Source organism: Phyllostomus discolor, chromosome 8 (genome assembly GCF_004126475.2).
Source record: "Phyllostomus discolor isolate MPI-MPIP mPhyDis1 chromosome 8, mPhyDis1.pri.v3, whole genome shotgun sequence".
NCBI lineage: Eukaryota > Metazoa > Chordata > Mammalia > Chiroptera > Phyllostomidae > Phyllostomus > Phyllostomus discolor.
Window position 1 is genome coordinate 58693503 of NC_040910.2, and position 26180 is coordinate 58719682.

A 26180-nucleotide genomic window follows, 5' to 3' on the forward strand; every position below is an offset into this window, starting at 1 on the left:
CATGTCTCTTTATATTGCATTCCCTTTCCCATTGGCATGCTCTGTCTTAGGATTGTTTTTGGCACATATCTGACAGGCTTGGATAATCCTCTGGATGGTCTTGTGTAAATTAGGGTCCTTTAAATGTGGGTCCCTTCACGAAAGTGTTTGAGGATGGAATACACTAGAGCTTCAAGCAGTAAGATCATACCATGGATGTTGATGTTCCATAGAGAAGTAGGGACACTGTTAGAGTATCCCCATTCACAGGCCCGTTTCTCATGTCATTCTGTGTAATGGGGTTTAAATTCTAGGGAGTCCACATGGGGAATTGAAGCCCTAAGAAGCTCCTGCCCTTGGGCAACTTGTCTTGTTGCTTTATTGGCAGTTTGGTTTCCCTGGTTTGTTTGGGAACTGTTCTGGTGTCCTGGGCAGTGCATTATGGCAATCTGGTTTGGTAGATTCACGCTGCCTGTACCAATTTTAAATCTCTTTTGCATATTTGCATTCTTATTCCCTGAGGGTAAGAGCCCTCTTCCCTTCCATGTTGCCCCATGGGCATGGACTACCATGAAGGCATATCTAGAATTAGTGTTGATGTTAACATTCTTTTGCTAGGATAATTCTAAGGCTTTGGTGAGGGCCAGGAGTTCAGCCTTTGTTGCTGACGTTCCTATGGCAAGGGCTGGGCTTCTCTTACCTTGTTTATGGTGACTACCATAACTTGTGTACCCGGCTTGTTAACCATTCTCCATGAAGCTGCTCCCGTCTTTATACAGTTTCTTCTAAGCTTCCTTTTTAAGGGGGTATTTCTTCTGTGGGATCCACGCCCCTTCTTTTAGGTTAGTTTTTATAGGCTGAATGTTAACCTTTCTGCCTAGGGTTCCACCTGCTAGTCAGTCTCAGGTGGGAAGAGTTTACCTCTGGGTGCTTCTGGGCAAGTCAGGCAACACCTGGAGCTGGAGAGCATGTTCTGGTGGGACTCCTAAGCATAAGTGTTGCTTCTCAGGAGAAAAAGTTGTTTGTGCTTGCAATTTACAAAGTAAATCTTGACCCAACAATGGGATGGGGCAGTCTGGCATGCAGAAAAAACTATGTGGAAGTTTTGATCCCCAAGCTGCCATTCTGGAAGTCGGAGGAACGCCTGCTTTTGCTAACTGTCTGGTCACTTCAGTAACCATTATTGAAGCTGAGCTTTTCTTGGTTAGTTTTGTATTTAGCAGAGTGTGTAGCTCCTGTATGTACAAGGAAGTCCATCAGCTTGTTCTCCACTGTCAATTGTACCCGAGGCTCCTGTAGGGAAATAGTAATAGGTTGGGAAGTGTCTAAGGGTGCCCCTGGACCTCCTCAAATGTCATTAGATTCATTTCTTTTTGACATTTCTCAATGCAGGTTTCTATCCTTTTTGAGTTCTGGGCAGTCCTTTTTCCAGTAGCCTTCCTTGTTGCAATAGGTACATTGATTGGCACCTAGTGGGTCTTTCTCTTTTCCTTTTGGTGTTGCCTCTTGCCTCTTCATCTGGTTTTCCTGTCCAGTTACTAAGAAAACAGTGGCCTGCTTTACTGTGTCCACCAGCTGGGAGCGATTCATTCCTAATGCCCCATCTAAACATTGGAGCTTCCTTTTTATTTTTTTTTTATTATTTTTTTTATTATTATTATTTTTTTTTTACTTTTTTTTTTTTTTTACTTTTTTTTTTTATTTTTTTTTTTTTTTTTCCAGAATGTCTCACAGAACAGCAGGCTGTACCTCTGAAGACTGGAGGCAAAGCAACGCTAGCTCTGTGAACTGTCTCTCCTTCTCGTGCGAGAGCTTCCTTTTTATATGCAGGGCACAGTCAGGTTTCTCATTCGGACATTCTCTGGTGCCTGTGGTGTGGATCAGCATCAGCATGCTTTTGATAGGCCCGATAGGTTCTTTCTAAAAATTCAGAAGGGCCTTTGTTTGATTTCTGTTAAATCACCTTTATTATTTTCAGGCTCTTTTTTTGGGCACCCTTTTCTTAACCCCTTCCAATATGTGCCTTTTGTAATGTTCTAGGAAGCCTATGTCCCTGATATTCAGGTCCCAGTTGGGTCCTTTCAAGAAAATTGCCTCAGCTTTGTTGGGGGTCCCATTGAGATTCTCCTGATGGAGGCGATGAGCTTCTTCATTAGCCTTGTTTATAACTAGTTGCCTTTCATCTGCCATTAGCAGGGTGTTAAAGAGAGCCTGTACGTCTGCCCAGTTTCAATGGTGAGTGGCAAAAGGTGGAGGTGAAAGATCTGCCAATCTCTGAGGATCCTCCCTGTATGAGGGGTTGGAATTCTTCTAATTTAGTAAATCTGACATGGAAACTGAAGTATGTGTCCAGTAGTGGCCAGCAGGCTGGCCGTCCTGGTTTAATCTGCCAGTGGGATGTTGCCTCCAAAGGAATTATCTTGATCTGGAGAGAGATGCTTCCTGGCCAGAGTGGGTGCTTTGCCGGGTCTTCAAGGGAAAGACCATTCCTTTCTCATATAGGGGTGGGACTGTTGTCCCTCTGGGCCCTGTTTCAGGGGTATCTAGCAGCGAGGTTGGTGACAGGGGGAATCTTGCTGCTAACCCTGTGTTTCCTAGGTTCAGGGCATTACAGAGACTCATTTTTCATTTTCTTTTTCTCCCTGTGTCTTAATGCCAGGGAGTGGTTTTGAGACCAAGTCCCTTATCTGCATCATTAAATTGTTCCTTTGCTGAGTCCTTATGGTGTAAAGACATAAACACCTGGACATAAGGGATTTCATCATATTTCCCTGACTTATGGCAAAACAATTACAATTACGTGGTGGTGTAGTAATTTAGGGAACAATTTAGGGGCCATTTCCCCCCACCCTGTAATCTAAGATATATATCTTAGGCCAAGCAGTGTTATAAATACAAAACCAGTTCCTTCTTAGTCATTGGATCATAGCTGTACTTGGACCAATCTGCTAAAATTCTGCCCAGTGGGCTCCCTTCAAGAGTTGCAACAGAACAACCCCTGAGGACATGAAAATACAAACCCAAACCATAACCATAGAAAGACCCCAGACAAAGTGGGAACACATGAACAAAACTTGGATCCATCAGTTCATTGATCCAAATGAGTGCTTACAAGTAAGTTCTAGAGTCTTATCTCCTGCCGGCTAATACCACAAATGGTTCTGACTAGACCCAAATGGCATGAAGCCCAAGTGGTATGAAGCCCAACCAGCAAGGATAGCCTGCCAGTTGATACTACAGATGATCCTAACTGGACCCAAGTGGTACAGAGCCCAAATGGCAGGGCTTAGGACCCCGCAGTGTGCATGCTGGTTTGACCCCAGTCCTGGGGTCCATCTACTCTCCAGAAACCCATTTCCTTTTCACTAGCCAAGTGTTTCAGTAGGCTGACACCTTGAGAAGGAGAGCAGGAAAATTTCCCAAGAAAGGTTCTCAGCAACTGTGGGAAGTCCTCATAGTCCTTCTGGGGTTGGCCTGTCACAGGCAGCTGGGACCCCAGCTATGGCCCTCTGGAACTTACCCTGACCTACATGGCCCCAGTGGAGTCACCAAAAACTGTTACTGGAAACAGGTTTGGCTGCCTGCTGCAACTAAAGCCAAACCCGTGAGGCAGGTGCTCGTACAGAAGGAGGTTTTATCAAGCACCATGCCCTGGGAGAATGGTGGACTTCTGTCTCAAAAGATCATCCCTGTGGTTCTCACAGGGACAGAGAGGGGAGGGCTTTCTTTCTATTCAATTATCTTTAGCTTTTGGAGTACTTGAGGCCCTATCCATTCATCTTTCTAGCTTTTGGTGCACCGGGGCCCTGTCCATCTCGGACCTTTGGTTCACTCTGTGAAAACCCCCTCTTGCGCCATCTTGGCCAATGGGGGAGACTCCCTGGTGCTCACTGACTGTAGTAACATTGAGAGTAAGTTTTCTTCAGACTCCCTCTTTGAGACTCTTCAGTAGGCTGAGTTGCCTGCCCTCCATTCCAGTGTCCTTTCCTTTTTCTTCCCTGGCCTTGTGGGAGCCCCAGTGACAGCTTCCTAGAGGTCCTTCACCCTGGGCATTCCCCATGCCCACTCAGCTGTTCACACTCGTCCAAAGACCAGCCTCTTGCTACCAGTGTTTCTCAGGGGAGGGATGAACCGGGGAAAGGGTCAGGGGCTTCAGACAAACTAGGTAACTCAGGACATGACTGGGACAGGGAGGTTCTCCCAGTGTCCCCTGTGGTGCAGAGGAGCAGTGAAGCAGCTCCTTGGGAACCCCCAAGCACCACTTGCCCCCATTCAGATGGCTCAAAGCTGGGGTGCCTCATTTCCTAGCAGAAACCTCACTTAATTTAGAGACAGATTACTTAAATGTTAAACAGACCCTGTGTTCCTTTTTCTCTACAAGATAATCTTTTGGGTCCCGAGGTTTATTAAACCTCTGTTCCTGAAGGAGGGATATGCTAGTGAGCCACTTCTACTTGATAGGCCTTGCAAGTATTTATAAAACCACTTAGTAATGAAGATGTCTCAGAATATTATCATCAATAGAACACATGGTCAAGTAACAAACAACCAGTCACAATTAAACTTTCATAGGACACAGCATCAGTTTCTAGTTTTGATTTTCACAGTTTTTGTGTAAGTGGGCAGATTTAAATAAAATCAACATAAAGTGCAACATGTTGCTCTTAGATAAAGACTCTGGTTTCCTATTTGTGAGAACAAAACTGCCCACTAGTGAAAGTTTTCAGTCCCACAGCTTGGATCAGCCACTGAATTTGTTGTGACTAAAAAATGTCATCTGTCCCTCTGCATGGGCCACCTCTCCTGCTTGCCTTTGTGTGTAGGCACCTCCTTTTTTCACTTTTAAAGACTTGACCCTGATGGCTGGGCTCCAGAGCACTTGGGAGCATCACTTTTTTGCCTTCTGAGACCCAGTGGACCTGGAGACAGTGCCTGGCTGGCACCCAATAGTAAGGTAAGACTTGTGGGCAAGGCCAGCCAGCCATGGGCTCCCCGCTGAGGTCCCTGAACACACAGCACAGCGCTATCCCAGCACTCAGGATCTGATGTCCTTTGAGATGACCATGTTCCCACAGGCCAAAGGACTGCATGATCTCTGCTTGCTAGAGGGTCGAGGAATGGGCCTTTCTGTTCTGCCACACTCTTCAGGCCCCCACATTCACACCCTGTGATGTTGGTAGCTCAGTGTGCAAATAGCACAAGCAGTGCCCCTGTGGGGCTGTAGCAAGGCCTGAGGAGTGTGGCAGAACAGAAAGGCCCATTCCTCGACCCTCTAGGAAGCAGAGAAGATCATGCAGCCCTTTGGCCTGTGGGAACATGGTCATCTCAAAGGACATCAGGCCCTGAGTGCAGGGATAGCGCTGTGCTGTGTGTTCTGATGCCAGGACCTATGCAAGTGAAGAGACTATCCAAGTTGTCTGATTGGAAATGCCGTAGGGCTTGTTACTGCAGAACAGCCAATAGGGCTCCCAGAATGCAGGGTACCTTCATCCCATTGGGAGCTGCATGCAGCAGGTGCCCTTGGAGTATAAAGGCCATCTCTCCTGTGCCGGGTCTGAGTCAGGCCACTGCAAGCAGGCTGGCTGGATGTGTGCTGCCTGTGTCTTGCTGTCTACAGCTGGAGGAGCTCAACAAGCTTGGGGTGTCCTGCCCAATCCCCAGGCTGTGCTGCTGCGATACTAAAGACTCTTGAGTCAACCACATGGCCAGAAGCAAGCTGCCAATGTGTTTCCTCATTGCCTCCGTCCCTGTCCTTCCCTTGTGCCAAGAGCTGTGGTCAGTACATGAGACAAGGTTGGTTCAGGAGCTGGCAATGGCCCTGGCTCTGAAGTAGGAACAGTGGATGCATCACTGTTGGTGCACAGCAGACACTGGACCAGGGCTGGGGTGGCCAGCTGTACACCTCAACCCTCTGCAGTAATGCTTTGTGGGATTGGGGACACGGATGGGCATATCGTGTCAGAGGTATGGAATGGGCTTCCTGGGGTGCTTAAGTTCCCGCCCAAGGGGTGCTCTCTGTGGCCGGGGTCTGTCTTGGAATAAACGGGACAGAAGTTGCCCCTGGGCAAAAGCTAGGCCCAGTGCTGGGTTCTATTGGACTCTACCCTCCTACTGGTTCACATAGACCTTTTCCACCAATGCTTTTAATACCCCATCTGGAATATAAACTCTTGTTTGTTAGCTCATGGGGTTCAGGACACACTGCCCTAAATCGAGCTGCTGGGCATATTGAATATTTTAAGCTGAAGAGGTTTAGGAAACACCATAAGCAGGAAGGTCACTAACCCCCTCCCCACTTTGTCCTCCTCAGAAACAGGCCCTAAACCCTCAAGTGAGAGGTACCTTTCTTATACCCAGTGGTAAGGCACACTCGTATCTGTGAACACAAAATGGATGCCAAGAATCCTAACAGGCCTTGCTAACAACCTTTCCCATTGACTACCCCTTGCTTGTTGACCTATCACAGTCCACCACCACCGCCTACTACTGAACACTCGGGCCTGTCTCTGAGTCTGCATCTCCTTATGAAGGCCCCCAAGACCCATGAAACTTAAATAGCTTGGTAGGCTTTTCTCCTGTTAATGTCTCAGGTTAACTTTCAGACCTTTCCAGCACCCCGAAAGGATTGAGGGAAACCTTCCCCTACATTCAGGTGCCTTTTTCCATGCTGTGTGGTAAACCATACAGCTGAGGAACCTAAGGAGGTAGACATGGCTGTGACTAGAAGGAAGTCTGGCACCAGTGACCCCAGAGGTGAGACCCCTGTGGGGTCAGGGGCCCCACTGGAGTGAGGGGAGCAGAGTGAGGGCAGAGAAAGTTTAGGCCAGAAAATGTGTGAGCTTCTGAGATGGTCTTTTGTGCAGAAAGGACAGAACTATTTTCAGCAGAATACAGAAACTGCTGTCCAGGCGACTTTCCTCTGTACTGCTGACCTCCAGTCCCTGGTCGTACACGGTGTAATCTTCTAGAATCTTCCCCTCACTTGTGACCTGTGTTGGGAGGTCAACACAGGCTTGGACACAGGCTGAGTCTGTAGGCACCTGTTAGCCAATGCTAGGAGTTAGCTAAGAAATTTAGAAATGTGAGGCAGCTCCAGCATGCAAAAGAGCAGACTTAAAAAAATAGTTCTAGGCCCTCCTGCCTCCTACTGGTTTCCTGTGACCCTAAGGCCCCCACCTGTTCTTGCTCTCCAGTCAGATGTCCCTCCTGCACCCTGCAGGCAGCCCCTGGACCCGACACTTTCGAAAAGGTCTGTGTGGGTCTGTATATGTCTCAAATGCAGGCTACTGGACTGTCCTGTGCAGGTTTTAGCTAACCATTTCTTTCTTTTAATAGTTCCTTAGTTTTTTTTCTGCATGGCTATTTGCTCAGTTGCCACTGGTTCTGATTTTGCACTCTGCACTTTTTCCTCATTCTAATGTAGTGATAACAGCCTTCCATGTACTTTTTAGGTCTCTACTTCCAGAATGCTGTTGCAAATATTTATGCTTTTCCAAGGGCATTAGGAAGTGACACTTCCACACATATTAGAAGCTTAGAGGTATCATGTGACTCATCAAAGTGACAGTCTGGGCTGATTTGGGATATCAGAAGCCTCTGCCACACACTTGCACAGAATCCCAGAGGACCACAGCTTCTGATGGGCTGGGGCCATTGCACACCTGAGGAGAAATGCTTTGGAGACAAGCTGAGGCAGTTGGACCAGCTGGGGCATCTGAAGTCCCTATACTTGGGCAGGGCTGGTCAGCAGCTTTGAGGACTTGGAGTTGGAAAGGCTCAGGTGGGTGGACTCAGGCCTGCTGGTGGGAAATGCAGAAAATGCAATGGGGACACCATGGGGAATGGCTACTCAGTCATAGTACATGGAAAACAGAGCTAGCAAGTATCTAACCCTACACTGGCCATCCTGCAAATGTCCCTAGGCTGGTCTCTGGAGTTTGGTATTGCTGTAGTGTGTGTGTGTTTCAGTTGGGTAATTCACAATACATAAAGTTAACTATTTTAAGTGGACAATTCTGGAATTTAGCACAGCCACAATGTTGTACAGCCACCATGTCTGTCTTATTCCAAAACATTTTCATCACCTCAAAAAGGAGACCCTGAACTCGTTAGCAGGATTTGCCTTTTGTGGATGTTTTATATAAATGGGTTCATACACTGTGAGGCCTTTTGGGTCTGGCATTCACTTACTACAGTGTTTGTGTAGGAAGCGAAAAAATATTAACTCTGTCCTTTTTGGGTCTCTGGCTAGGCTTGAGAGTTTAATCAACAAAAGACAGATTTACAGGAGGAAAGCACATAGGTTTTCACACGTACAGAATCATAAGAAAATGAAGATCCACAAAAGTGGCTAAACGAAATGCTTTTTTTAAAATTTCATTTTTTAAGAATATTTAAAAAATTTTTAGAGAGAGGGGAAGGGAGGGAGAAAGAAAGAGAACTTTAATGTGTGGTTCCCTCTCGCACGACCCCTACTGGGGACCTGGCCTGCAACCCAGGCATGTACCCTGACTGGGAATTGAACTGGCAACGCTTTGTTCCACAGTCTGGCTCTCAACCCACTGAGCCACACCAACCAGGCCAAAATGCATTTATAGTAGGTTGAACAAAAAAGGCAATCGTGGGAAAGCTCAACCATATGGAGAGGCTAAAGTAAGATAAGAATTATGTTACCAAGGTCTGTCTGTACAGAATCCTTTTCTGTCTTAACTTTCTAACCCTGATAAGAACTTTTTTCCTCCCTGGTACAGACTGGGCATCTTTCAGGTGGGAGCTTCACCTCCTGTTTTCAGGAAGAAAAGGAGAGATCAGGATGATATGCATGCATCTGCCACTATTTCAGTGTCTTCAATTCAGAATTATCCTTGTGCAAAAGTGGCATACTTCAGGGTGCTGCCTGCTCCTAACTTTAGAACTTTGCTTATGTTTCCTACCATGCAAGGTCTGTTTATCACAACAATCAGACCAGCTTCCCACACAGAACTTATTTCTGTCAATTAGTTGTCTCTTTTATTATTTCTGTGTGTTTTGTCCAACTCCCATTGAAAAGTGAGACATGTGAGATTAGGAATATGGTATCTTTTAAGTCACCTGGAACCCATCTCTGTGTGGTCAGGGCTGATGAATACTTGTTGGATGGATGGATGGATGCATGTATTTTATCACTCACTGTGAGCTCTCTGGGGTGGGGGTGCTGTCCTTACTATTCAGTTCTGTAGTCCTGATGTGTAACCTGGTGCTGTGGTCTGAATGTGCCCCCCAAATTCACATGTTGAGTCCTAATCCCCATTGGGATGGTGTTAGAAGGTGGTGATTAGGTCATAAGGGTGGAGCCCCATGAATAGGATTAGTGCCCTCACAACAGAGACCCCAGAGAGCATCTTCACCCCATCTGCCCTATAAGGACACAGGCGAAGGCACCATTTGTGAACCAAGAAGTGGGCTCTCACCAGGCATCAAGTTGGCCAGCCCCTTGTTCGGGACTCCCAGGCTCTACAACTGAGGAAGAAACATCAGTTGATAAGCCCCCTGGTCTGTGGAACTCTTGTTATAGCCTCCCTAACAGAGTGAGACATGTGGTGATGAGCACACCTTTATTGCATCCATGGGCACATTTTGTGGGTGAGGGGGGAGCAGTGGAAAAGCCAGGGCCTAGGGACAGTTCAACTTCCACTGAACTTGGAGCACCCCAGAGGAAACATGGAGACAGAACTGAGTGCTGTGTGCACTGCGTCAGGAACACACTAGGCCCCAGGAGGTGAACACCTGATCCCTGTGAGAATTAAATCTATGGACCAACCCAGCTGGGCAGGGAGAGCACAGATATCTATCTGGTCAAACATGATTCTGGGTGTGCTTCTTGATGAGATTAACATTTGAATCAATGGACTGAGTTGAGCAGGTGGCCCCACCAGTGTGGGTTGTCCAATCAGTTGAATGGAACAAAATGGTGGAGGAAGGAAGCATTCTGTCTGTCTGTTGGAGCTGGTACAGTGGTCTTCTGCATTCTGACTCAGACTGGAACACCCACCACTGGCTCTCCTGGGCCTTCTCGTCGCTAATGGTAGACCTTGGGCCATCTCAGCCTCTATAATCAGGTAAACCAATTCTTCACAATTAATCTCATGTTTATACAGGTGGGGCAAATGAAGGTTTACAGTTGTGAGTATGCAGAGCACAGTTTATTCTTGTGTTATTGTATTGTTTTCCATACAAACAACTGTAAACCTACTTTTGCCCCACTCTGTATTATACATGAATTATATATTATTTATTAATAACTATGGATTTATTAACAGTATATACATTTATTTTTTTCTGAGAGCTCTTTCCCACTCACTACCCTGGCTAGGTGCAGGCTGCGGCCATCTAGCACCTGGGGAAGAGACAGGTCTGTGGGATCCTCTTTCTGGGTTGCTGATGCAAGTAGGGCTTCCTACCAGCACAGCATTTCTTGGATGTGGAGGGGACCTGTGGAGGAAATTTTCATGAGGTTTTCCCTTGTCTCTTTTGGGGAAGAAAAACTTTATCCTGTTATATCCAGTGACTGGGGTGTGTTAACTAGACCAATAACTGGCAGATTAGTGAAATAAAAGACAGTTCATTTTGTTTGCAATGTATATGCTCATAGGAAGGCTCAGTGAGCAGTGACTCAAAGGGGTGATTAGAATTTGGGGCTCAAATACCTGACTTAGTAGGGGACAGTGAGTGGGGAGAAAAGGCTTTTATGGGAAAAACACAAAGTTTTTTTTCAGGCTAGCTTTAGGTTAGGTTTTTTTTTTAGAAGAACAAATGAGAGGTAAAAAAGTTTACAATAGTGTTTGCCTTGCGATAGGTAGAGTGGTCTTTCTGACTTCAGAGCCATAACACTCATAAACCTTCCCCCATAAACATGACAGCCCAGTAGAACTCCCAGAGGGTTCTTTCTGGACCAAAAGGCCTCATGCCTCTGAGGTTGCCCTCATGCCTTGATGTTGTTGAGTTCACCAAGGGTGCTCCTGGTACAAGTTTTATTTCTGTAAATTATTCATTCCTCTGCCTTCCACATGGGAGGTGGGGGCCACATAAGCACTGATGAATGAGGGACTTCCGCCCTATCCCCTCTGTGCTGCTCATCCTGGCAGGTGATGAGTTTTCTCCCCATCTCTCAGAGCAGGTTTTAAAGTTTTAGGTGTGTGAGAAACATTTTGAGAACTGTTACAATTAACTGTGTCCTCCCAAATTCCTCTGATGGACCCCCAGCCTGAGGATCTCAGGTGGGGCAGTATTTGGAAATGGGACCTTTAAACAGGTGATAAAGGTGAAATGAAGACATTAAAGTAGGCCCTAATCCAATAGGACTGCTGTTTTTATAAGAGGACATCAGGACATAGGCCCAGAGAAATGACCGTGTGAGTACACAGGAAGGAGACAGCCATTTACACACCAAGGAGAGAGGCCACAGGAGAATAGCCCTGCCCCCACCTGGATCCCAGACTTCCAGCCTCCAGGGCGGGAAGACAGCTGTTCAAGGCCCCCACCCCCAGCCTGTGGTATTTGTTATGCAGCCTGAACTGACTAATTAAAGAACTCAGAACTGCAAATTCTTGCTCCTTCCCATGGAAGTGACTTAGCAGTCAGTATGAGGCCCTGTTCTTTACGGCCTCACACAGCTCTGAGGTCCTGGAATCCCCTTGGAGAAATGCTGTATTCCAGCTTAGCCTCACAGGGAAAAGAAGTCTCCAGATAAGGCCATGCTTCTCAGCCCTTATTTTATCACTGCCCCATGAGGAGCCCTTTTAGACATTATTTTTCTAATTGCCCATCCCCACGAAAACTTCACACCACAGATGCACCAGGCTGGGCCTTCAGAGCATGTTTTTAGCCTCAGAAACCAGTTTTTGCCTCATGGTTGGGGTCTTACCCTTGCTGACTGAGAGTGCTTGGGATAGAGAATTGCCAAAATTTTTATACCAGGAAGGTTATGCTTGAATGTACCCACCTGTGGGGTTGGGGTAGTCCATCCCCCACCTCATAAGTCCTGGGACCATCCCTTTCTCAGGATTACATGCAGCAGCATGAGGGTAGTAGGCGGGTGCTCAGAGGGTACACATGCATTTGGGGTTCAAGAATCCTGGCTCTGAGCTGGACTGTTTGGTTCTTTATCCTAATGCCACCTGGGTGGCTGTTGCGATGCTCGAGTGGCCCCTTCAGAGGGCCTGGCTCCATCCATGTGCTGTCTCCAGGGGGTGGTGTCACCGCCACTCTCATTTCATGCCCATCAGGCCAAGTTCAGGTTTGTCTCTGGCTGGGCTACACTGAGCATCCTGTGTGAGTGTTTTCATTAGCTTCAAGGTGGAGCTGGCCAACTTACTTGATGGGTCGTTTTGGGGCATTAGTTGCTCCTGGCCCGTAACCCCACATTACAAGTCCACAGGGACAGGAATCCCTCAGACCTCTGCTCACTCAAGACCCTCACTGTCCAGGCTTATTAATGATCTGCCTGAGCTGGGCTCAGGTGTCAGGTGTCCTGCCTTTTTCTGTGGAGTGAGTCAGCTGCTCTGCCCATGACAGAAAGGGCAGATGCTGTTCAGGCAGCAGCAGAAAGTCCTTGTGCACTTGGGTGCAAGTGCATCACCACCCAACTTAACCATAGACAGAGCAGGTATCTCCACTCTCACCTGCAATATATGTGACCATATCTGTACCTAATCTTATATAGAATTTATACATATGATTTATATATAAATTATATGTAGCAAATTTACAGAGAGAAGTTATGCATAGAGTATATATATGCGGACAATTTTTGTATATAGAATTAGAATTTATATATTGGAGAGAATTTTTGTATATAGAATTTATATACACAAGAAATTTATATGTAAAATAAATATTGAGTATATATAAAATACTATATATAAATCAAGGTATTGATGTACATATATACCAATTGAGAAACATGTAAATATATAAACACATGTGTATACACCTAGTCCACTTGGGTTTTCATAACAAAATACTACAGGCTGCTGGCTTATAAACAACAGACATTTACTTCCCACAGTTCTGAAGACTGAAGTTCAAGATCAAGGCTCCGACACAGTTGGGTTATGAGGAGAGCTGCTTTCTAGGACATTCTTGCTGCATCCTCACTGCGGGAAAGGGTGCGGGAGCTCTCCGGGGCCTTTTTATAAGGCATTAACCCCATTCCTGAGGGCCCTGACTTCAGGACTTAATTACCTTCCAAAGACTCTCATACCATCACCTTGAGGGCTAGGATTTAATGCATATTTTTTAGGGGGAACACCAACATTCAGTTTATAACATATTTGCATATATTTCTTGATTGACCCATACTCAAAGGGGGATTCACTAAGTGCCGCTCACCATCCCCAGCAGGAACAAGGATGAAAAGAGAGAAAATGTGACTGCAAATTGCCTGGAACACAGCCAGCATTCAAACAATGGTGAGTCATCCCTGGGCGCCCTGAAGGCAGTGAAACAGAGCTGCAGAGACTGAGCCCTGTGAATGGCAGGGGATCTCCTTCACTTTCACACGATTGTCGCACTCCACCCTTTTATCACAAAATGTCACCAGGAGCTTCTCTGTGCTATCCAGCAGGGTGTCCTACAGTTTATTCGGACACTAACAGGAGTTGGCACAGATGTTGGCAGGTTAAGAATTTAGTTCCATGAGACCACTGTCATTTCTGATACCAATTGCAAGTAGTAAGGCCCAGGTTGCCCACAACTTTCAACCCACTGGCTGCAAATCAGCTTCACACAACCTCCTCCTTAGATTCCATTGTTTGCTATGGACACATGTTTATGGATTTATCATGCGCTAGAGGATGTGATACAGGATGAAGGTGAACAGCCAGAGGAAGCGGCACCTGAGGTGAGTCTGGGAAGGTCCTGAGTGAAGGAGCTTCTGTCCCCATGGAGTTGGGGTGTGTCACCCTCCTGTCATATACAATAGATGCATTCACCTTCCCAGAAGCCTCCAGGCCCCCTATTATTGGGATTTTCTGGAGGCTTTCTCATGTAGGGATGATCAGTCCTTAACTCCATTTCCAGCCCCCTTCCCTCAGAGGCTGGGCGGCAGGGTGAAAGTTCCAGGCTGCCAATTATGGCAGGTATTTCTGGTGACCAGCCTCATCCAGGAGCCCACCCAGTGCCCTTTTTTTGAACAAAAGATGCACCCTACCAGGAAATTCCAAGGGATTTAGGAGCTTGGTGTCAGATGCTTCAAACACCCCAGAAATTGCGAGGGGTTTAGGAGCCTTGTGCCAGGAACTGAGGGCAGAGACCAATATATGTGCTTCTCATTGTTTCCCAGCAGGGAAGGAAGAAAGAAGGAAAGTGCCAGAAAGGATGCTATTGTGGGAAAATGTAGCCTGCTCTAGGGTCTCCAGGTCAAGCCCCTGAACTTGAAGTTTGTCTAGGCACAAAAACCTGAGACAGTGCACCAGGCAGAAATACAGTGGCAGTAGAGAGGCACAGGCTGGATTATGATACAAGAACAAGAGAACTTTACATTCAATTTGTGCTACATGCTGGGAAATGTACCAAAGGTTCTCCGAGCCCCATGAGACTTAAAACCAGAGCAGCGAAGACACACAGAAGCAACTGCCCACCAGAGACTAACCTTACATGGGTCTGTGCAGGTAACTTGAGACCACGTGGGTGGAGGAGGGACATTGTCCATGACCCCACAGTGGCCATAGCACCAAGACTTTGATTATGTTTCTCAATCAAGCATTTGGACATACTGTATATGTTGGCTATCAACTGGTTTATAATTTCCAAACCTAGATGGACTTAAACCCTGCTCTGATAGTAGAATGACATGGACCTGACCAGAAAACAATGGCCAAGATTGTATAGTCAGGGTTCTCCTGAGACAAGAACCAATAGGATATTCACACACAACAGGTTATGTACATATGCCATCTGGAGGCAGAATTCCCTTTTTCTCTGGGGATCTCAGTCTTCACTCTGAAGGCTATCACTTGATTGGGTGAGGCCCATCCTCATTACAGAGATTAATCTGCTTTACTCAGCATCCACTGAGTTAAGTGTTAATTATGTCTAACAGACACACATTCTCTGAGCAACATAGACTGTTGTTTGACCAAATATCTGGACACCATGGCCCAGCTGAATTGACCCATAACATTAACGGTCACAAGGACTGAAAGCTTAACAGGTTGAAAGACCTCAGTACTCAGACAACTGGGAAAAAGGGAGAGAAGGGGCTGGACCGAGAGCCTCTGCCGTGTTCCATTGTTTTCTCACTAAAGCACATCAAAACTGCAAATAACACAAGAAAACAGCAAGACTTAGAACCTGAAAGACGTGTCATGATAGAGGTCACTCTGGACCAGGAACCCAGACACAGGGTTGGGTGCCAGTCTGCCCTTGGGTTCCTGGATGGGGTGCACCTCTGGAAGGGGCTGATGCAAGCAGGGAGGTGAGAGAGCCTCTTCCAGGTTCCCATCCTAGGCGCTTACATCCACCAGACCATGCCCATGCCAGGCCAGGCAGGGAGGGTGGGAACCAGGCTGCACTCATGGTGATGGTGGGCCAAGCTATCCCTGGGCAGCTCCAGGCTGGCAATCAGTTTGGAGTGGCTTTGTCCTGGGGCTGTCTCTCTGCCTCCCTTCTGTGCAGAGCCACACAGGCTTGTCCTCAGCTGTGGATGTGTGTGGACACACATGGAAAGATTCAGAGTCGGCTGGCCCTTGCACCCCCTTTCATCCCAGCCCCTGACCCCATCCTTTCATGCTTAGTCCATCTGTGCCCAGCCTCGTGCAGCTCAGGACACCACCCCCTTGTCCCCATGTCAGGGGGTGGTGGGTGCTGTGTGCCTGAAAAGAAGCCCAAGAAAAACGTGGCTGGAGGCAGGTACGCAGCCTCCTCCAACCCTTCCCTGGGTGAAGCAGACTGCTTTGTCAAGGGAACCTCTAGGTCTCAGGGCTGGGTATACAGTGGGGCATTTAGTTTCTTCATCCTGGGAGCCACCCAATTTGCTGGAGGCATCATGTGAGTCCGGCAAGGCTGCAAGATTCTAAAAGAGCTAATTCAGTTTGATTAGTGGCCGAAGAAGTGGGAACAAGCAGACTGTCACAGGTGCTGGTACTGGGGCAGCTCCTGCTGGCCTAGCTGTGATCCTGGGAAACCCAGCCATCCTGAGTTTCTGCCCATCTCCTGCACCTTGTTCTGGATGACTTTGGGGTTACCTCCTTATGGTGTGTGCCTCAGTGACACCCACAAAGCCTTCCCTGACCCCCTGACTGAAAATCCTACCCTCCTTGCTCTCCTCCCCCTTACACTAGGGGCATGTTGACTGTGCTTACAACTACCTACTGTTTTACTTATGAACAAATGTAATTCAGTTACTGAAATTTCCAACCATAGAATAAGGGCAGTTATTTTAAATTAAAAAAAATATTTTGGCATATTTTGTTTGCTGCTTTGTCCCTGGTACCTGCCATGTCAAAGATGCTTTCTTGATGAAAAACTGAAACATCAGAGCTTTAAGATGATACTGGGGAAACCCACTTAGTTTGTAGTGAAAGCCTGGAAAGATGGAGGGATTGCTTTTTAAAATTTTTTTTATAAGAGTTCCAGTCAAGATGGAGATGTAGGTAGAAACCCTCCACTTCCTCACACAACCAAAAGGAGAATAACAACCAATCTAAAATCAATAAACAACCAGAAGTGCCAGAAAATCAAACTGCATGGAACTCTGATAACCAAGGAATTAAAGAAAAAGTCAACCAGAGCAACGAGACCAGTAAGAACCTGTGGCAAGGTGGCAGACCACACAGGCAGGGCTCACTGAATGGGAAACTGAGACTCAGAGTTGACTGTGGAGTACAGTGGGGGTTGCCACAGTGGGAGAAACTCCCAGTCTCACACAAGAGTTTGTCGGAAAGTGGACTAGAGCCAAGCAGGCAAGCTGCATTCCTCCCTCTCTGGCCCCTCCCACACAGGCAGCGCTGCAGCACAGCAAAGAGGGTTGCCCTGCTCTGGTGAATACCTGAGGCCCCAACCCCTTATAACTTAATAGGTGTGCTGAGACAAAGAAATATGGCCCAAATGAAAGAACAGAGCTAAACTTCAGAAAGAGATATAAGTGATGAGGAGATAGCCAACCTAACTGATGGGGAATTTAAAACCCTGGTAATCAAAATGCTCACAGAACTGATTGAGCTTGGTTGAAAAATGAAAAAAAAAAAAAAAAAAGAAAGAGAAAGAGAAAAAGAAAGAAAGATACCCAAAATGAAATAAAGCAAAATATTCAGGGAACCAACAATGGCAGGAAGGAAACCAGGACTCAAAGCAACGATTTGGAACAAAGGAAAGAAAATAAACATCCAACCGGAACAGAATGAAGAAATAAGGATTCAAAAAAGTGAAGAGAGTCTTACAAACCTCTGGGACAACCTGAAATGTTCCAATATCCAAATTATAGGGGTGCCAGAAGGAGAACAACAACAGCAAGAAATTCAAAACTTATTTGAACAAATAATGGAGAACTTCCCCAATCTGGCAAAGGAAACAGACTTCCAGGAAGCCCAGAGAGTCCCAGAGAAGTTGGACCCAAAGAGCAACACACCAAGGCACATCATCATTACGCTACCCAAGATTAAAGATAAAGAGAATCTTAGAAGCAGCAAGAGAAAAGGAGACAGTTACCTACAAAGGAGTTCCCATAAGACTGTCAGCTGATTTCCCCAAAGAGACCTTACAGGCAAGAAGGGGCTGGAAAGAAGTATTCCAAGTCATGAAAGGCAAGGACCTACATCCCAGATTGCTCTATCCAGCAAAGGTTTCATTTAGAATGGAAGGGCAGATAAAGTGCTTCTCAGATAAGGTCATGTTAAAGGAGTTATTCATCACCAAGCCCTTATTGTATGAAATGTTACAGGGACTTATCTAAGAAAAAGAAGATAAAAAACATGTATAGGAAAATGACAGCAAACTCACAGTTATCAACAACCACACCTAAAACAAAAACAAAAGCAAACAAAGCAAACTACTAGAACAGGAACAGAACCACAGAAATGGAGATCACAAGGAGGGTTATCAACAGGGGAGTGGGAGGGTGAGAGAGGGAGAAAAGGTACAGAGAATAAGTAGCATAGACGGTAGGTAGAAAATAGATAGGGGGAGGGTAAGAATAGTATAGGAAATGTAGAAGCCAAAGAACTTATATGTGTGACTCATGGACATGAACTAAAGCGTGTGGGAGGTGTGGGGGGGGGATTTGGTTGGGAGGGGGGTGTGCAGGGTGGAGGAGAGTGAAGGGGGTAAAATGGAACAACGGTAATAGCATAATCAATAAAATATATTTAAAAAAAGAAAGATGAGGTTTAAATTGCAGTGGTGATAGGGAAAAGAGAATTTGAACGTATAATTTATTTGTGTATTTACACATTATGTTTGCATGTGTGTCCACACTGATTTACATATGGTGCATTTAATATTTATATATACTCATGTACATTGGAAATAAAATAGGTAGTCGATCAGTTATTTGATGTAATGGACTGATGCAGACTCCAACCAGCGGTGTCCGTGGTGTCGTAGAGGCGACGAACAAATTCACATGGGCTGCAGAAGTCCTGTGGAGAAAAGGGACGGCATGGCCACTCTCTGAGTGACAGAGTGCCCTGACCTTTGCCTGGACAGGCTTTTATTGCTTTTCTGGGAGCATTACATCAAAGAAGGTTCTCACTCGTTATGCTCAGGTTTGCTTTAGGTGATTGATGCAGACACCGGCCTGCAGTATCTGTGCCATTATGGATGAAATGAAACATTCACACGGACTACCGAGTCCAGTGGAGGAAAAGGGACAGTATGGCTTTCTCTCAAGGGGAGCAAAAGCCTTGGCCCTTGCCGTGACCAGCCTTTATTGGGTTTCTCAGCACATTACGTGATGGTCCTCATTTACTATGCACAGGTTCGCTTTAGGCAGTTACCTTTTACAGAAAGCAAAGGAGCCAATGCCACTAATCACATCACAGAAGAGGGGTATTTGCAAATGAAAAGGCAAAACTGGTTGAACCGGTTACACTCATCCCTGGAAGGTTTAGCATGGATTTTAGGAAGTTACTTTGCAGTAAATGTCCAGTAAATTCAGGGTGAGGGAGTTTTTTAGCAAGAGCAAGACTCAAAGCAGCCTAGGCACATTGCAGGCCTGATTCCCCATGGGAGAACCTACCAGTGGGTGTGGGTCCTGTGCATCTCCGAGTGGGAGCTAGGCCCATGCCACGCAGGATGGTCTCCTACAGGTGATTACTTTTTACAGATAACAAAGAAAAGGATGTTGCAAATGCGAGGGAAAAAGTGGTTGAACTGGTTATACTCTGTCCTTGGGAGGTTTAGCACAGACTTTAGGAAGTTACAGATGTTTTTAGAAAGTTACTTCAAAGATATGCATTAAACATTTGCCGCCTTAACTCAGGGTGAGGGAGTTTCAGCAAAAGCAAGCCTCAAAGCAGCCTAGATATAATGCAGGCCTGCTTCCCCATGGGAAAGCCGATCTGTGGGCCTGGCTCCTGTGTGCCACTTCTCACCTGTTGGTTTTCTGAACCAGGACTGAGCTACATTCACCGTTGCCACACAGACTGGTTCCCTATAATGAACAAATGAGGTAGAAAGAGGAGGCAAGAATGACTCTAAGCTTTTTAGTTTGAGTGATTAGTTTATCAGTGAACAAATAAACCATTGAACTGCAGAGAATAAAGGGGCCAGCAAGGCAAACACACACACACACACACACACACACACAAACACACACACGAAAAAAGAAAAACCCCACCACAAAACAAAAACTCCTACTCCCTGGCCCTCCCTCAGTGCCCTCCCAACCCACCTTTAGGGCTAGTATGGCCTGTGGGGCCCTGGGTGCCAGAGCCATACAGGCAGGAAGGCAGTGGGCAAGAGCTTGGACCAGTGAAGCTGGCACTGAGCTCCCATCATCGACCTGAGCCTGGTGGAGGTGGCTGGGGGTGAGTACATGCAGCTGCAGCATATCCTCTTCTGGCACATGGAGGCTGTGGCCAACAGAAAACTCAAAACATGACTCAACTCAGCCTTCCCAGTGGCAGCAGCATGGCAGGGGGCCTCGCAGTGGCAGGGATCTCGGGTGGCAGCAGGAAGGGTGGGAGGGAGAAAGGGCATCCCTGTGCCACCAGCTCAGGCCATCAGCAGCTTTGCACCATGCTTGGGCCACAACGACTTGCTGGAGCTTCTCAAGATGCCGCTGATTGAGGCAGCCATGCCCCACACCAAGGCAGAGAAAATATCAGGTGCCTGGTAGCCCACAGCCTCTGAAAGTGCCAGCAACAACTCTTTGGCTGGGAAGGGGTGGCCAGGGCACAGGCCAATTTGGCCTTGGGCCTTCCCTGGAGGACCCCCAGCAACTGCCTCCCCTACAAGTCCCTGTCTCAAGTACTGGGGTGTTGAGCACCCCTCTCCCTTAGCCAGCAATACTTTTGCAGATATATCTCCTAGGACAAGGGAAATAAAGGGAAAAGTAAACAAATGGGACTACATCAAATTAAAAAGCTTCTGCACAGCTAGAGAAACCATCCGTCACCAAAATGACAAGCGAGCCAACCATATGGAAGAACATATTTGCCAATTATACACCTGAAAAGTTTTAATCTTCAAAATATATAAAGAACTCATAAAACAACACCAGAGAGACAAACAACCCAATTAAAAAATCGGCAAAGGACCTGAACAGACACTTCTCCAAGGGGGACATACATCACTAGCAATCAAACAGATGCAAATTAAAACCACAATGAGATACCATTTCACACCTGCTAAAATGGCTACCATTAATAAATCAACAAACAACAAGTGCTGACAAGGTTGTGGAGAAAAGGGAACCCTAGTACGCTCTTCATAGGAATGCAGACTGGTGCAAGCCATTGTGGAAAACAGTATGGAATTTCCTCAGAAAACTAAAAATTGAATTGCCTTTTGACCCAGTGATTCCACTTTTGAGAATATATCCAAAGAATCCCAAAACACCAATTCAGAAGAATATATACACCCCTATGTTCATAGCAGCATTATTTACAATAGCCAAGATTTGGAAACAGCCTAAGTGCCCATCAATAGATGAGTGGATAAAAAAAGCTGTGGTACATTTACACAATGGAATACTACTCATCTGTAAAAAAAGATGAAAATTTTAGCCTTTGCAACAGCATAGACGGACCTGGAGAACATTATGCTAAGTGAAATAAGCCAGTCAGAGAAAGACAAATACCAGACGATTTCACACATATGAACAATCTGAACTAACAAGCAAAATAGAGACTCATAGATGGAGAGCAGGCTCACAGCTATGAGCGGGGAGGTTAGGGTGTAGAGGGATTAAGCAAAAGGAAAAAGGACTCATGGACATGGATAACAGTGGGCTGATTGTGGGGGGAGGGATGTATATGGGGGCTAAATTGTAATGGAAAAAATACAGTAAATTTTTTTAAAAGAAAAAGACAAATATCATATGATCTCACCTACAACAGGAAGTTAAGGAACAAGAGAAACTAACAAGCAAAATAGAATCAGAGGCACATAAACATGGATCAGACTGACAGCGGTAAGAGGGGAGGGGGAAGTGGGGACTGGTTGAAAGAAGGTAAAGGGATTAGACAAAGAACCTGTGTGCATCCGCCGTGGGTGGGGACAACGGTGTGGGGATTGCCTGAGGGAGTAGGGAGGGGGAACTGCGTAAAGGGGAGCAAAGTGGAAAAAATTGGGTCACATGCGTTAGCATAAACAGTAAAATATAATTTAAATTGTAAAAATAAATAATTGTCTTGACTCTGATTTCACTGGTATTTGGGATTAAGTGAAGAGTATTAAAACTTCCAAATTGGGGCATTCGGTCAAGAGGGAGGCATAGGTAGATATGCTTCGTTTCCTCACACAACCAAAAGGAGGAAAATACCCAATTTTAAAACAAAATACAACAAGAACTGCCAGAAAATTAAACTGTATATAAGTCGACAACCAGGGAGCTAAAGAAGAAACATCCATCCAGACTAGGCAGGAGAGACAGAGAAGGGCAGCCTGGGTGGAGAGGATGCACGGCAAAGTGTCAGCTGGTGGACTGGATGATCCCAGGTTTGCATGCAGATAAGCCAAGAGGAACAGCTGGACATTGAGCTAGACCACCCAGCCCAGGGTTCCAGCATGGGGAAAGAAAGCTTCAAAACCTCTGGCTGTAAAAATGTGTGTGGGTTTTGGCAGCAGGAGAAACTGCCAGTCTCACAGGAGAGTTCAGTGGAGGGACTCACGGGGTCCTAAAACATACAAAAGCCCACCCACCCAGGAAACAGCACTAGAAGGGCCCAATTCACTTGTGGGTTGTGGGGGCATGACTGAAAGCCAGCTGAGAGCTGAGCAAGTGGCATTGTTCCTTCTCTGACCCCTCCCCCACAGACAGCACCACAGTGCAGCAAAGTGGGTTTCCACACCCTGGCAAATACGTGAGGCTCTGCCCCTTACAACCTAACAGGCGTGCCAAGACAAAGAAATACATCCCAAATGAAAGAACAGATCACAACTCCAGAAAAAGAGCTAAGCAACAAGGAGATAACCATTCTACCAGATGCAGAGTTCAAAATACTGGTAATCAGGATGCTCACAGAAACAACTGAATATGGCTGAAAAATAAAGGAACAAGTGAAGGCTATACAAAGTGAAATAAAGAAAAATATATAGGGAACCAGCAGTGAAGGGAAGGAAACTGGCACTCAAACCAATGATTTGGAACAAAAGGGAGCAATAAACATTTGACCAGAACAGAATGAAGAAAGAAGAGTTAGAGGGAGAGAGAGAGAGAGAGAGAGAGAGAGAGAGAGAGAGAGAGAGAGAGAGAGAGAGAGAGGGGGAGAGAGAGAGAGAGAGAGAGAGAGAGAGAGAGGAGGCTGAGGAACCTCTGGGACAACTTTAAGCGTTCCAACATCCAAATTGTAAGGGTGCCAGAAGGAGAACAACAACAGCAAGAAATTCAAAACTTATTTGAACAAATAATGGAGAACTTCCCCAATCTGGCAAAGGAAACAGACTTCCAGGAAGCCCAGAGAGTCCCAGAGAAGTTGGACCCAAAGAGCAACACACCAAGGCACATCATCATTACGCTACCCAAGATTAAAGATAAAGAGAATCTTAGAAGCAGCAAGAGAAAAGGAGACAGTTACCTACAAAGGAGTTCCCATAAGACTGTCAGCTGATTTCCCCAAAGAGACCTTACAGGCAAGAAGGGGCTGGAAAGAAGTATTCCAAGTCATGAAAGGCAAGGACCTACATCCCAGATTGCTCTATCCAGCAAAGGTTTCATTTAGAATGGAAGGGCAGATAAAGTGCTTCTCAGATAAGGTCATGTTAAAGGAGTTATTCATCACCAAGCCCTTATTGTATGAAATGTTACAGGGACTTATCTAAGAAAAAGAAGATAAAAAACATGTATAGGAAAATGACAGCAAACTCACAGTTATCAACAACCGCACCTAAAACAAAAACAAAAGCAAACAAAGCCAACTACTAGAACAGGAATAGAACCATAGAAATGGGGATCACATGGAGGGTTATTAGCAGGGAGGTGAAAGAGGTAGAATGGGGGGAAAATGCAGGGAAGAAGAAGCATAAATAGTAGGCATAAAATACCTACTAATTCGGACTTCCGGCAAGATGGAGGAATTGGTGGACATACTGTACTTCCTCGCACAACCAAGATTAGAACAACAATAATTTACAGATAGAATAACACCCAGAACCGACAGAGGATTTATCTGAATGGAAGTCGGACAGCCAAGAAATTGAAGTAGACGCGTTCATCCACAGTGGTAGTAGAAGACGAGCCGGGTGGGCGCGGGGCTGGCGCGGGTCGACAGCGCGTGGAGGTCGGGGAAAGTTTGGCACAAAATTGGCGCAACAGCCATGCGGGGCGCAAGGATGCAGCGATGATCCCTGAGTACTCAAGCTGTCGCTGGCGGACCCAGTGGGGCAGCGATTGTGGACCAGGGCAGAACTCGTGGCCCAGGATCCCAAAGAAGGGTCTGGGCCTAGGAGAATGGAACTGCCGCCACTGTTCCCTCCTGCCCCTGCCCCCACATATAACGTCACAATCTAGCCACTGGGGTGCCCAGCCCAGGTGAACACCTAAGGCTCCGCCCCCCACTGTAACAAGAGCGACCAGACCAGAAAAAGAAAAAAAAAAAAAAAAAGGAGAGACGGAAAGATATGTTTCCAACAAAGCAGATCAATCCCCCAGGACTCATCCTTTTGAGCGACCAAGAAATAGCCAATCTATCAGATGCACAGTTCAAAACACTGGTGATCAGAAAGCTCATGGAATTGATTGATTTTGGGCACAATTTAGATGAAAGGATGCAGGTTACCATAAAAGAGATGCAGGAAGACATACAGAGGAGAGCCAATAGTGAAAGGAAGGAATCTGAGTCTCAAAACAATACAGTGGACCAGAAGGAAGATAGAATCAACCAAGCAGGAAAGCATGATGAAATAAGAATTCAAAAAACTGAGGAAAAGCTTAAGAGCATCCAGGACACCGTTAAACGTTCCAATATCCGAATTATAGGGGTACCAGAATCGGAAGGGGAAAAGCAACAAATTGAGCACGTATTTGAACAAATAATAAAGGAGAACTTCCCCAATCTGGCAAAGGGAACAGTCTTCCAAGAAATCCAAGAAGCTCAGAGAGCGCCAAAGAAGTTGGACCCAAGAAGAAACACACCAAGGCACATCATAATTACATTAGCCAAGGTAAAAACGAAGGAGAGAATCCTAGAAGCAGCAAGAGATAAGGGGACAGTAACCTACAAAGGAGTTCCCATCAGACTGTCAGCTGATTTCTCCAAAGAGACCTTACAGGCAAGAAGGGGCTGGAAAGAAATATTCCAAGTCATGAAAGACAAGGACCTACATCCCAGATTGCTCTATCCAGCAAAGCTCTCATTTAGAATGGAAGGGCAGATAAAGTGCTTCTCAGATAAAGTCAAGTTAAAGGAGTTCATCATCACCAAGCCCTTATTTTATGAAATGCTAAAGGGACTTATCTAAGAAAAGAAGATAAAGAAAAGACATGTATAGTAAAAGGAGAGCAAACTCACAAATATTAACAACCACACCTAAAGCAAAACCAAGAGAAACTAAGTAAACAATTAGAACAGGAACAGAACCACAGAAATGGAGGGTACATGGAGGGTTAGCAGCAGGGAGGTGGGGGAGAGGGGGAAAAGGTATAGAGAATAAGTAGCATAGAATGTAGGTTGAAAATAGATAGGGGAGAGCAAGAATAGTACAGGAAATGTAGAAGCTAAAGAACTCATAAGTATGACACATGGACATGAACTAAAGGGGGGAATGTGGGTGGGAGTGGGTACAGGGTGGAGGGGAGAGAAGGCGGGAAATGGGAAAACTGTAATAGCATAATCAATAAAATATATTTAAAAAAATACCTACTAATTATGGTAGGTATTTTACCATAAAGTAAAAATTAATACTCCATTTTTATGAAGAAAAAATGGAGAGATAAATTATGATATAGGAAACAGAGAACTTAATGAACTTATATGTATAACCCACTGAGATGAACTTAGGGTGTGGAATTCTGGAGAGTTTGGGTGTGCAGTGAGGAGGGTGAATAAAGAAAGAAAAAGTGGGAAAACTGTAATAGCATAATCAATAAAAAATACTAAAAATTGTTTCAATTAGTTTGCATTTCACAATATTCTGTAATAGTTTGCAATGTACAGCATAGTATTTCACGAAATATGTATTTTACCAGGTGGTCCCCCCAATATTGCAAGTAACCACTGGGACCCATACATGAAGTCACAAACTCAAGGACAGCTTAGAATCCATGTTTGATTAACCCTTAGAAGCCTGGATGAGATAGGAGCTGCCTAGCACCTGCAGGAGAGCAGCAGCTTAGGAAGAGACAGGCCTTTTCTCCTTAGCTGTACACAGGGCCTGGAACACAGGTCTTCGAGGCTGGGTTCTCTCTGTTCATGGCCCAACCCCCACAACCTTTCTCTATCCAACTTCTAGGTCACAGGTGGCAACCACAAGGCCTGCAGGCCGAATCTAGCCCTTCACCTTGTTTTATCCAGCCCAGAACCTGGCAGCAGCACCGAGCTCTCAGGTAACTTTTAAGCAGTAGT

General features: G+C 45.9%; 1 long non-coding RNA gene across 1 annotated transcript; it reads left to right on the top strand.

Moving 5' to 3' along the window:
- Positions 1–1794: 1794 nt before the first annotated feature.
- On the top strand, positions 1795–8139 carry LOC118502055. Its single transcript, XR_004904730.1, has 2 exons — positions 1795–4933; positions 6632–8139. It is a non-coding gene; the product is annotated as an uncharacterized LOC118502055 (long non-coding RNA).
- Positions 8140–26180: the final 18041 nt, after the last annotated feature.